The sequence below is a fragment of the Schistocerca gregaria genome, chromosome X, assembly GCF_023897955.1.
Source record: "Schistocerca gregaria isolate iqSchGreg1 chromosome X, iqSchGreg1.2, whole genome shotgun sequence".
NCBI classification, from domain to species: domain Eukaryota; kingdom Metazoa; phylum Arthropoda; class Insecta; order Orthoptera; family Acrididae; genus Schistocerca; species Schistocerca gregaria.
Window position 1 is genome coordinate 165402419 of NC_064931.1, and position 13838 is coordinate 165416256.

Here is a 13838-nt window from a genome sequence, read left to right on the forward strand (position 1 = left end):
CTTATCCAAAATGAGATTTCAATCAGTCTTGATCAAAAGAGCATCCTCTGCCCAATCACAGGAGTTACTCGCTTGTGACAAGCTGGAGAGATGTTCCTGTAACCATCATGTCCCTTAAGAGCTTCATTATGGTCCAGGGTACCGTATTTCACAAAGACCTTCTTTTGCAGTCCGACAATGAACTGCGCGCCAGTTCAGAGCCGTGAGGTGTACATTTCATCTAGCATGTCTACCGGGGTCCGAAGTATAATCAGATTCCCACCGGTACCTTCATCTTGGCCTTTGAGGGTGATACATTGCCCGAGAATGTCAAGGTGATGGTCTACCGGTGTGATGTAAAGCCTTATATTCCTCCCCTGATGTGGTGCTATAATGCTGGCATATGGCATATGTCTTCTTACTGTACTTCCAGCATCACATATCGAGATTGTGGACGCCCATCACATCCCAATACTCCATGTGCCCTGCCTCCCATCTGTGTCAACTGTGGAGAGCAACATTCACCTTGCTCGGCTCACTGCAGGATTCTCCAGAAAGAAAGGAAAATCATGGAGTACAAGACCATGGACTGACTGACCGACCTACACTGAAGTTAAAAGGAAATTTGAAGACCTGCATCCTGTGCATATGACATTGTCTTAGGCTGCCGCTACAACAGTTCTGGCACCATCAGCTCCGCCAACCAAGGTCACCTCTCAGAGGCGGAAGGCTACACCTGCCTGCCCCCTTGATGGTGGGGGGCACTTCCATTCCTGTTGCTCCTGCACCACATACTTCAGAAGCATCACCCCCTCCCCCCCAACCATCGGGGACACCCTTCCCCACTTCTTAGCCAGAGAAGCTTAATTCTAGGAAGGGGTCTCTTGGGTCACTCCCTTCCCAGGTTTCTTCTACAGGGGAAGACGACTCCTGCCAGTGGCTGAAGAGACCAAATGCAGCTGGTCGTAGTGCTTCACACTCATCCTCAGTCCCAGGAACTGAGCCAGTGTCCTCCCAGCCAGGGAAACACAAGTAGCAGCGAGAGAAATCCAAAAAAGAAACCCCCCCTTTTTTTTTGGTCATCAGTCTACTGACTGGTTTGATGCGGCCCGCCACGAATTCCTTTCCTGTGCTAACCTATTCATCTCAGAGTAGCACTTGCAACCTACGTCCTCAATTATTTGCTTGACGTATTCCAATCTCTGTCTTCCTCTACAGTTTTTGCCCTCTACAGCTCCCTCTAGCACCATGGAAGTCATTCCCTCATGTCATAACAGATGTCCTATCATCCTGTCCCTTCTCCTTATCAGTGTTTTCCACATATTCCTTTCCTCTTCGATTCTGCGTAGAACCTCCCCATTCCTTACCTTATCAGTCCACCTAATTTTCAACATTCGTCTATAGCACCACATCTCAAATGCTTCGATTCTCTTCTGTTCCGGTTTTCCCACAGTCCATGTTTCACTACCATAGAATGCTGTACTCCAGACGTACATCCCCCGAAATTTCTTTCTCAAATTAAGGCCGGTATTTGATATTAGTAGACTTCTCTTGGCCAGAAATGCCATTTCTGCCATAGCGAGTCTGCTTTTGATGTCCTCCTTGCTCCGTCAGTCATTGGTTATTTTACTGCCTAGGTAGCAGAATTCCTTAACTTCATTGACTTCGTGATCATCAATCCTGATGTTAAGTTTCTCGCTGTTCTCATTTCTACTACATCTCATTACCTTCGTCTTTCTCCGATTTACTCTCAACCCATACTGTGTACTCATTAGACTGTTCATTCCGTTCAGCAGATCATTTAATTCTTCTTCACTTTCACTCAGGATAGCAATGTCATCAGCGAATCATATCATTGATATCCTTTGAACTTGTATTTTTATTCCACTCCTGAACCTTTCTTTTATTTCCATCATTGCTTCCTCGATGTACAGATTGAAGAGTAGGGGCAAAAGGCTACAGCCTTGTCTTACTCCCTTCTTAATATGGGCACTTCGTTCTTGATCGTCCACTCTTATTATTCCCTCTTGGTTGTTGCACATATTGTATATGACCCGTCTCTCCCTATAGCTTACCCCTACTTTTTTCAGAATCTTGAACAGCTTGCACCATTTTATATTGTCGAACGCTTTTTCCAGGTCGACAAATCCTATGAACGTGTCTTGATTTTTCTTTAGCCTTGCTTCCATTATTAGCCGTAACGTCAGAATTGCCTCTCTCGTGCCTTTACTTTTCCTAAAGCCAAACTGATCATCACCTAGCGCATTCTCAATTTTCTTTTCCATTCTTCTGTATATTATTCTTGTAATCAGCTTCGATGCATGAGCTGTTAAGTTGATTGTGCTATAATTCTCGCACTTGTCAGCTCTTGCCGTCTTCGGAATTGTGTGGATGATGCTTTTCCGAAAGTCAGATGGTATGTTGCCAGACTCATATATTCTACACACCAACGTGAATAGTCGTTTTGTTGCCACTTCCCCTAATGATTTTAGAAATTCTGATGGAATGTTATCCATCCCTTCTGCCTTATTTGACCGTAAGTCCTCCAAAGCTCTTTTAAATTCCGATTCTAATACTGGATCCCCAATCTCTTCTAAATCGACTCCTGTTTCTTCTTCTATCACATCAGACAAATCTTCACCCTCATAGAGGCTTTCAATGTATTCTTTCCACCTATCTGCTCTCTCCTCTGCATTTAACAGTGGACTTCCCGTTGCACTCTTAATGTTACCATCGTTGCTTTTAATGTCACCAAAGGTTGTTTTGACTTTCCTGTATGCTGAGTCTGTCCTTCCGACAATCATATCTTTTTTGATGTCTTCACATTTTTCCTGCAGCCATTTTGTCTTAGCTTCCCTGCACTTTCTATTTATTTCATTCCTCAGTGACTTGTATTTCTGTATTCCTGATTTTCCCGGAACATGTTTGTACTTCCTCCTTTCATCAATCAACTGAAGTATTTCTTCTGTTACCCGTGGTTTCTTCGCAGCCTTCTTTGTACCTATGTTTTCCTTCCCAACTGCTGTGATTGCCCTTTTTAGAGACGTCCATTCCTCTTCAACTGTGTTGCCTACTGCGTTATTCCTTATTGCTGTATCTATAGCGTTAGAGAACTTCAAATGTATCTTGTCATTCCTTGGAATTTCCGTATCCCACTTCTTAGCGTATTGATTCTTCCTGATTAATGTCTTGAACTTCAGCCTACTCTTCATCACTACTATATTGTGATCTGAGTCTATATCTGCTCCTGGGTACGCCTTACAATCCAGTATCTGATTTCGGAATCTCTGTCTGACCATGATGTAATCTAATTGAAATCTTCCCGTATCTCCCGGCCTTTTCCAAGCATATCTCCTCCTCTTGTGATTCTTGAACAGGGTATTCGCTATTACTTGCTGAAACTTGTTACAGAACTCAATTATTCTTTCACTTCTTTCATTCCTTGTCCCAAGCCCATATTCTCCTGTAACCTTTTCTTCTACTCCTTCCCCTACAACTGCATTCCAGTCGCCCATGACTATTAGATTTTCGTCCCCCTTTACATACTGCATTACCCTTTCAATATCCTCATACACTTTCTCTATCTGTTCATCTTCAGCTCGCGACGTCGGCATGTATACCTGAACTATCATTGTCAGTGTTGGTCTAGACCAAGGAAATTGTGGTGCCACCCACACCACCGCTACCTACAAGCTCTGTGGCTGAGGATAGGGGGGCAAGGGGAGTGTTTGGTGTCCGCTGAGGTCATAGATCTCACCAGTCCCTCAGACACAATGGTTATAGACTTCTCAGGCTATAAATCAGTTGCAGCAGGTGACTCTTGTGGCTTGAACTGCCTCATTGAATGTTCCCTGCCTTCCCAGTCTCATGATGTCATCCTCAAGTCGAATTGCGGCTTGTTTTTCCCCCGACTGGCTGAGCTACGGCAATTGTTAAGCTTTACACCTACTATCTTCATTGCCCTCCAGGAAACCTGGTTCCCAGCAATGCAAATCCCTGCCCTCTGCAGCCAGAAGGGGTATTACATGAACCATAGTGACGATAATAGTGTGTCAGGTGGAGTTTTTCTGTGTCTGTGTACGTTTGTTTTATATAACCGAATGGCACTTGCATAGTAGACAAAACTTGTAAATTAATAACTGTGAAGATCTATAATCAAAAGTGATGTCTATTTAATTATTTTAAGCATATAATTGAAATTTTTGATACTTAAATTATGAACTTTTTTTAACTGCATTTCACAGTTCACTCCCACCTTCATAGTTTAGTGGTCAGTGTGGCTGAATGCCATTTAAGGGGCCTGGATTTCATTACCAGCAGAGTCAGCAATTTCCTCTGCTTGGGGACTGGGTATTGTTTCGTCCTCATCATTACCGGCATGTAAGTCATCAAAATGAAATCAACTAAAATGACTTGCAGCTGACAAACTCCCTGAAAGGGTACCCTTGCCAGAATATGCCACCATATGCACATTTCATTTTCATAGTTCAAAAGTCAGAGAAGAAGGAAGAGTAATATTGTAAGTTGAGCATGGTCACTTATGTTTATTTCATAGTAATGTAATGTCCTATGCAGAGAGTAAAAATAACTTGCAATATTGGCTGAGAGTATAATCCATTGGCTACAATCTTTGGAAAAAAACACTGTTTGATAACATTTGAGACAAACTTTGCTAACTACTTGTAAAATTAATCTGAGGCAGTAATTTAGCCTCTTGGAAAATAAAGTAGTAAGTAAGTAAGTAAGTAAATTTATTTTTCAGGTGTAGTAGTATCTCCATATTGTCCATTGCATTATGATCTCACAATTAAGTGTGCGTCAGGAATATTAATGAAACATGAACATGAAAACTACAACTGAAACCACTGAAGATTTGTTGCTGCCCTTATCAATGTCATATACACATGCATTGGTTCTTCAGCTTCGGATACGAAAGGTAAAATAACAAACAGGTGCGGCAGTGAAACGAGAGATTTGGCAACACTGGAAGTAGGAATCACAAAACAGGAATGATGCCACTGACCCTGATATTTATGTTCAGTGGAGATGCTATCATGGGCCAGTGAACAATGTGTTGTTGTCACGAAGGTAATTTACAAAAATGACAACTAAGCAGCTATGCAGTGTGTTTTTCGCACTCATTACAATCTCGCAAGTCATGCCCCTGTCCCATCAGCACAGGTACAGAACTTTGAGGAAATGGGTGAAGAGGTGCAAAAGAGGGATGGAAGTGCAAAATGGATGTGTACACTAGAGAATGTTGCAAGAATGGAAGAAGCCTTCAGCCGAAATTCCAGGCATTCTGCACAAAAGCATGTGCTGAAACTTGACGCAACAGATTGCAATGTGTGGTGAATGTAGCACAAAGAATTGCAAAACTACCTATACAAAATTCAGATAGTGCAAGAAACAGATGCAAATGAGCTCCTGAAAATACTATTCTTTCACCACAAATTTTTGGGGTTCATGAACAACCACCCATGTCTGTGCTACAGTCTGACCATGAATGATGAGGCGTCAGGCTTTGCTGACAAGCAAAAATTCAGCTACTGATCACGTGAAAATCCTTAAATGCTTCATGAAACACAACTTCAGTCATAAAGTGGTGGCGTAGTGCAGTATATTAATGTTTGGAACTGTTGGGTGCTATTTTTTCTAAGACAACTGTGCTAATGCCGGTACCATGAATACAAAACATTATGTTCACATAGTGAAACACACCCTAATGTGACTACTTCTTGATCTTCCTGTAACTTTAGAGACATTCTTCCAACAAGACCATACCTTGCAGCATTCCATTAACATGCTACAGAACATCTTTCCTGGTCATCTGACATTCCAGTATGCGATTTGTTTCTTTGGGGTCATTTGAAATCTCAGATCTTCCAGTGGACCCACCAAACACCATCCAGGAAATGAAGGACCAAATTCAGGAGGAAATTAATTGAAGTTCAGTGCCAGTATTGCAAGATGTGAAGTCTAACTCCTTTAAGACATGTGATGTGTTGTCAGCTACATTACATCATTTCAAGTGATTGTCATCTTGAAGTGCAAGCATTGTAAACTGTTGTTTTATTTTTCTAGCACTGTGAATAAATTTTTATTGGTGGTGGAGGTTTCAAGATCATCCATTTCACTGCCATAAATGTTAGTAAGAAAATTAGGATAAGTGGCAAAAATGTTAAGGAACTTCTGCTAAGAGATGTATAGTTCCTTAGAGGTGGACAGGGGAGAGGAGGGGAAGAAATGAAAAAAAAGTCTTAATAGTGTGTGTGACTTTAACATGTTGACTGCCACATGCATAGTGACGCATGTTTCAAAACCACGCCAAACCAGGCACACAGTGTTAGGGGTGAGGCTCTGCTATGACCTCATGGCAGTCATCATATTAATGGAGATTCCAGTGTCTCAGTGCATACATTTTCTTTCTTAATAAGAGAAGCTGTTAGTAGGCAAGACGAAGAAAGAATGAGGGAGTAAGATAAGAACAAAGTATTAAAGGAACTCAGTGTAAAATTCTTGACAAATGCGGCATAGAGTTGTCAAGGACAGCATGGTGAAATTTGGTGTTAATGGGCTATGGCAGAAGACAACTGACAGGAGTGCCTTTGCTAACATCACGATAGAGACTGCAGTGCCTCACCTAGGCTCACGACCATATTGATTGGACCCTAGATGACTGGAAAACCGTAGCCAGGTCAAATGAGCCCCTGTTTCAGTTGGTGAGAGCTGAAGGTAGATTCTAGTGTGGTGCAGACCCCATGAAGCTACGGTCCCAAGTTATCAACAAGGCAATGTGCAAGCAGTTTGTGACTCCATAATGGCGTGGACTGAGTTTACACAGAGTGGTCTGGAACCAATGGTTGACGAAATGGTTATGTTCAGCTACTTGCAGGCCATTTGCAACCATTTATGGACTTCATTTCTGTGGATGACAATTGACCATATCACCACGCCACAATTGTTCATGATTGGTTTGAAGAATATTCTACACAATTTGAGCAAATGATTTGGCCACCTAAATCACTTGACATGAATCCCATCAAGCATTTATGGTACAAAATTAAAAGGTCAGTTTGTGCACAAAATCTTGCACCAGCAACACTTTTAGAATAATAGGTGGCTGTAGAGGCAGCATGGCTCAATATTCCTGCAGGGAACTTCTAATGACTTGCTGAATCCATGCCACATAAAGTTGCTGCACTACGTCAGGCAGAAGGTGGTCTGACAATATATTAAGGGGTATCCCATGACTTCTTTAACTTCAGTGTATAAGGTGAACAGAAACTGGAAGTTCTGGAAGACCATATTTTCATCTGAAATAAACAAAGAAATATGTTATCCTAACATTATCTCTGTAACGAGAATTTGAAATGTGTTAAGTACCAGGTATGAGACCCATTAGAAACATCACAGGTGTTGAAGTCTTAGTCCCATTCCCCCCCCCCCCCCCCCCCCCCAGATTCTTTCTAGCAGATATAGTCTACCATTTTCATTAACTGTGGTGGTGCACTTTCTCAATTTGGTTGTTAGAAACCAAGGAATATGGTCTTTGCCCTTGAAGTCCACACAGGAAGAAATGGCACGGTGAGTAGCTGGCAAGAATGTACGTCTTGTGGCAGTTACCTTGAAAAATAAAAACAGGAAAAACATCTCATTTGAAATTGGTTACTCCATTTGTATATTAGCATGGGGTTAATTCATCATGCCTGTGGAAATTTTACTTAACTATTTGTGACGATTCCTTTCCACAAGCCCTCATCCCATTCACTGGCACCCCTAAAAGTCTCATGAAACATCTTATTTATTAGATAATTATGATGTAGATGCATTCTCTGCATGTCACTGAAGTTGATGTTGCAGGAGACGAATGAAATCCAAATTGGCAACCAAATGCCCATAAAATTGGAACAACACTGCCAGGCATACTTAAGAACTTACCTGCAGTTATCAGTCAGTAACACAGTAATATTTTCCAGCAACATTAAAAATAGCATGAACAGGAAGCTATATCTGGCTCAGTTTACTATTTATGCAGTTAGATACTAATGCCGAAGGTCCAAAATGCATTCTTCGAGATAATGTACTTATGTTCACTGCCCGTCAATTCATTGTCTTATGAAATTGTCCACAATGTGTAACTGGGGAGCATCATTTCAAATTGCATAATGACAAAAAAACTGATTACCTGTAATCTGGGAAATTTTTCACAAATTTTAAAATGTTAAGTTATGTTTGAAATGTACTTGAGAAACGTGAAAATGTGAAATCCATTTTGCAATTCTGTTCTTCATATTTAAGGAAAATGTGTCGGTCTTAATACGCCATGACTAAATACAAATATAAAAATTAAAAAAATTAATAAGGCAAATACATAACCAAGTATTTATTTTTGTTACTATTGTAGAATAATAGTGTTAATGATGCCCTTTTTGGTGCCATTTGTCTTTGAAAACATTTTTATTACACAATGAATATGTTCACATTAATCATTTCATATCAAACTCAGCACGTCTTTCAGGTAAATATTTTGATTTATAGAATCTTGAGAATGGCCATTCTTTTGGTTTCTCTTAATATTTGGTAAGGTCCTCATGCTCCTTTCAAGCAACCACAAGCTGATGTACAAACCTCTTCCTTACTGACCATTACAATACGAAGTTCACACAGAATCTAAATCTCCTATGCTCTTCCAGTCACCCCCAAAATGTTTAGATAGTAAGTAGTAGATTCACATCAGTCATCTTTGCTTTGCCTGTATGGTGAAATCACTGATGGTTCTCGCCCTGCACATCCGGGGATAAGAATAGGCCAGAGGTATTCCTGTCTGTCATAAGTGCGATTAAAAGGAGTTTCCCACGTTTCGGTCTTTATGTGACGGTCCCCTGTAGGGTTTTGAACTCCATTCTTCAAAATTTTCCCAAAGATCAAGCCAATTGGGGAAGGGAGCCTTACATGGTGCAAAATGTCCATCGTGCATTGAAATCTTTAGCCCACTTCCTCATCGTCGCATCTCAGTCCCACTCATTCCCCATGCGAGGACACCTTCCTGGATATGTTTTCCACCATGCATTGTGCTGTGTCACTTTCTGTGTCGACGATGATCATGGATTTCTTTGCACCTTTGCACCTGATATCCAGCACGGTAGCCAGTCCGTTGTGGTGGGGCCGCCATGTACCGTGTTGGTTGTAGCCCCCTGACCGCACGGGAATCGCTCTGCTGATGCCTATGCCGGTAACTCCCCGCATATGCCAAGGGGTAGATACCCATCCCCCTGCGGCATCGGGACTTCCGGCAATGGCCGTCCTGCCAGGGTGCCTTTGCTGTGGCTAGGTGGCGCCTGAAGGTAGTGCCCCTGGTCTGAATAGGTGGCATCAGGGAGAATGACAAGCAATGAATCGTAGTCCGTCATCTCTTGTTGGTGGTGGTGAAACACTATTAGTCTCTAAGCTATCACAAGTTCAATTCAATGCACAGAAGTGCAACCCCAAATCATTCCCCTCCTTGGCCACACCATGGAAGAAACATCAGGCTAAGGATGGCAGCGGAACTTATTCACCACGGTACCTTGTATGTTCGAGAGCTGATGGGCAATCTTTCATGACGATGAAGCCTCAGTTTTTTGTTGAGCATTTAGAGTACAAGTTTGGGGAGGTTTAGGAATTGTCCAAAATGAGATGTGGGTCAGTCTTGATCAAAACAGCATCCTCAGCCCAGTCACCAACATTAATAGCTTGTGACAAGCTTTCTGTAACCATCACGCCCCATAAGAGCTTACATATGTTCCAGTGTATCCTATTTCACAGAGACGTTCTCCTGCAGTCTGGCAATGAGCTGGGCCCCAATTTAGAGTGGCGAGGTGTACATTTCGCTCCTGTAGTCATTCTGTTGTGGTACTACTGAATTTGCGACGTGTTCCTGAAAATAAATCAAAGATATACTGAATGAGTGGAAAGAACAAACATAAGTAGAATAACATCACTGTATGTCAAATTAGAAAAGAATTAAGTATGTACTGATTAGTAACATGAATTTTCTGTGTAGAGTACACCACTCCATTGCCAATGAAGCACCTAGGAGTGAAAACTGCTGCATTTCAGCAAATATTAAGCTGTCAAATGGTGAAGCATATAATCAGCTAATCTGATAACATGTTGCATTCACAATGTAAATGGGCAGCTGCAGACAGTGATGCTAGTGTTTACCAAGAGTCATTTTATAGGTGCATCTTCAAGGCCTTAAGCATTTGTGACGAAGCAGGCTGGGATCTCTCCACTTCGTCTCTTTTTTTTCCACCTGCCTCCTTAAATTACTTTTATTTTAATTTTTGCCTAGTTATCTTTACACGTATGAACATAATCTGCATTTCCATAAAAGAGAAATGTTGGTCCTCCGTCTTAAGGAATATAGCACGAGGTCTAATTTTGTGGCTACTTTTGTATATGTAATTAATTTCCAAATTTATTTTGACCATTCCTAGTTAAATTTTTGTTATAGGGTGAAATCAGTAATTGTTTTGTGACAGATTCTATTGTTGACTTATAAATAAATATAAATTCTGTAGTAAATATAAACATTTGGAAGAAAAACTACTCAGATTCTTGAAGTATCTATTTGGCTCTATTCAAAAACATATTAGCAAAGTCAGCACTTAATTAATTCCAAAATAATTACCTGGTTCAATGGCAAACTATTGCAGCAATATGTTGATGTAGCCTGCAACCTATTAATGAGGCCTTTCAACATTACGGAGGAATCAAACCCTTGCACTAAGATAAGCAGTGGAAGCAGTCATCACCAGGAATGTTTTCAATTGGCTGAGATACCCAATTACTTGCTGTATGTTAGATGGGAACTTCTTAAATATCTTCACACCATAGGATATAATTCCTAAGTTAGATTCCTGTCTTGTATTGACAGTGCCGATCACAGTTCAGCTTGAACTGATTTTTCACAGCCACACTACAGTTCTTTCTTGCAACCTATATACCCACTATAATGACTGATTCTTTTTACCCAACAGACAGCATTCTCAGGTGCAGTATGATGCTCAGGATGGGGAGAGCCAACTGTTGCCTTATCATCAGATGGTGCATGTTTGCAGCATTGTTGGAGTGGTGCAGCTGTGGCCAGGTGTGAACCGTGTATACTTCTCACTACATTCAGTTTGTACATGTTTTGTTCTTTGGCCATAGCTACATGAGCCACAACAATGCTGGAAATATGCAATAAATACGTCCCATCTGATGATAAATCGCTTGTGAATTCAAAACCAGCCATGGTAAATAGAAACTGAAGAATAAAATTGAAGGCGCCTGGCTGCTGCAAACCTTTACACAATTTTAAACCTGAACTGAAATTGCTTCTTCTGGCAACATCTGCTTGAAGAGAGGTATTTAACAAAAACCTAGTGGCATAAGACTATGATTGCTTGGGCTACTTAGAACTAGATGTCAATATTCTGTCACAGTAACATGAGCAGTGACAGAGACCAATATGTTCATTATTATTACTTTTCAGCCAGTGAGCTAGCTGGTAATCTGTAAGTACCTAGTATGTAGACACAGAAGACACAGAGTGTAAAACCAATGTAACTTACACCATTTTGGTACAAACAGACCAATGATCCTTGGAACATAGCATTATTTCTAGTTAGACACACAAACTATATCTGAAGAACAAATTCAGTCTATATAAAGAGATCTACTGCTCTAACTATTATAAAAGGTAGATTGGCAAAACAAAAACATGACTTGACCCACCTGTTTTGAACAGTGATGTCATGGTTTAAACTATTTCAAGCACATACAATACGGTGACCATGACATCACTTATTACAACTGCAAACAAACATAAATAACATGTGAAGTATTTAACTCCAACAACAGAATCAAACTGACAGGAGAACAGAATGACGGAGGTGGTTTCGGGCGCGGGCAAATATACAACAGTAAGAATAATGACATTACAGCAAAACAAATATTTGCCCAAAAATCAAGCACATGAAATCCTCAAAATTTAACACAAAAAATTACAAAAACAAAATCTATTGGCACTGTAAGTTTCGATATCTCAAATGAGGACTACAATAACAGCAACCCATACACAACTAAAAAACTCAACACCACAATTTTCACCTACATAGCTCCAACAAAGCCCTCGATACCAGGAACCAACATAGAACTCTAGAACATGGTGTTGCAAATTTCACTTCACCCATAATCCTCAAGCAAAGGTCTTGATATCGTGAACTTGCACCCAAATCCAAAACCCGATGACACAAATTGACCTATATAGCACCAAAAAAACAAATCCCACTGTACAAAAAGCAACACATTCAAATGCTAAAATCTATTTTCCATGCTTTCACTTACTCTACCTAAAGCAAAGACCACAGTACAACAAACCAAACCATGCCCACATGAGTAATATCAGAAACATATTCTAATGGTACATCAATAACCATGATACCAACCAATCACAATGCAACACTATTACCACACACTGACAAGAAAAATCCCAAAATTTATGAAAAATTGCATCATCACTAATTTCAATATACACAAAGAAACTATAGTCAACAAACTCATACCATACATAGTGTGGTATCAATGTCTGATACCACACTTGTTAGGGGTTGAAGTTATTGACCACGGTCCATATTAGTATCATTGGACCCGCGAGCTGCGACCAGTGCCACTCGGTGGCTTGTATCGAGTTTCTAGCGAGCTATCATCCACTCTTGCTTGGGATGTCAAGTAGTAAGGCCTTCAGCTGATAGGAAGCAACCTCTAACAAGACACTTAGTAACATATGGCCCAAACGAGGCCTCAATAGCTATCTGTTTATAATTGTATGTATGCAGCCAAGAAGAATCCTGTACAACCAGTTAAGTTCAATATATATTATTTTTTTACCAACAACTTTTAATTATTTTAGCCATTGCAGGTGCAGACCATTCAGTCAGCACGTTTTCGACATTACTGAGAAAACTGCTGTGATTTATATGTTTCTATTTAGCATTGGCCACCAGTCAACACTGGCGACGACTCATTCGTCGTCGTCATAACAATTGGTGAGAAGGTTAAAGGTACAGATTTTTTGGAAAGCAGAACAGTGAAAGCACTATTTATACATGTTTACAGACTATATACCCGGCTGTGCCACCCATCCTCTCCACATGGTGTGATTGACGAGTGCATGACATTTTTTCCTACTCCCTTTGTTAAATATTTGCTTTCGTTGTGATGGCAAATCCAGAGGCACAACTGTTATGATTACAGATTCAGCAGCCCAATGCACTACTGCACACATTGCGACCGCTCGTCCAGGGACAACAACAAGCTGTGCCACAAGTACCGGCTGCAGAGCCGGTCACAGCCCCGCCGTTCCGCACATTTGACTTCTGCGTGGAAAGATGGCAGGAGTGACATGTGCAGTTTTCACACCACCGTGCAGCATACGACATCCAACGTAAAACACGGCTGCACGTGCTTTTATCTTGTGTTGGCGTAGCATCGTACCTCATTCTCCTCAAACTCTTCCCGAGAAGTTCTCCAGATCAGCACAGTTTCGAAGAACTTGTTCAGGAATTAACTGATTATTACAAGGAAAGCGTGAATGTTGTCACTAAGCAGTACAAATTTTTCCGCACAAAACGTGTACCTCATCAGAATTACTGTGAGTGGGTAGCCACTTTGCAAGGCCTCACTCGCGACTGTGGCTTTTCATGTTCTTGTGGCATATCATATTCTGACATAAGGGTACAGGACACTATAGTGCAAAACGTGTCCAACACACGCATTAGAGAGCAAATTCTTCAATTATCCAACCCCACTTTAGAACAAGTGTTGGACAT

General features: G+C 41.0%; 1 long non-coding RNA gene across 2 annotated transcripts in view; it reads right to left on the reverse strand.

Moving 5' to 3' along the window:
• LOC126299267 (uncharacterized) overlaps window positions 1-13838 on the reverse strand; it is a 248422-nt gene that overhangs the window by 221656 nt on the left and 12928 nt on the right. The window contains exon 3 of one of the 2 annotated variants that reach the window (XR_007552764.1): window positions 9138-9898. The exons of the other annotated variant lie outside the window; for it this stretch is intronic. This is a non-coding gene — a long non-coding RNA (uncharacterized LOC126299267). Of the gene's footprint in view, window positions 1-9137; window positions 9899-13838 lie in introns of those variants that run through there. 2 annotated transcript variants of the gene reach the window in all.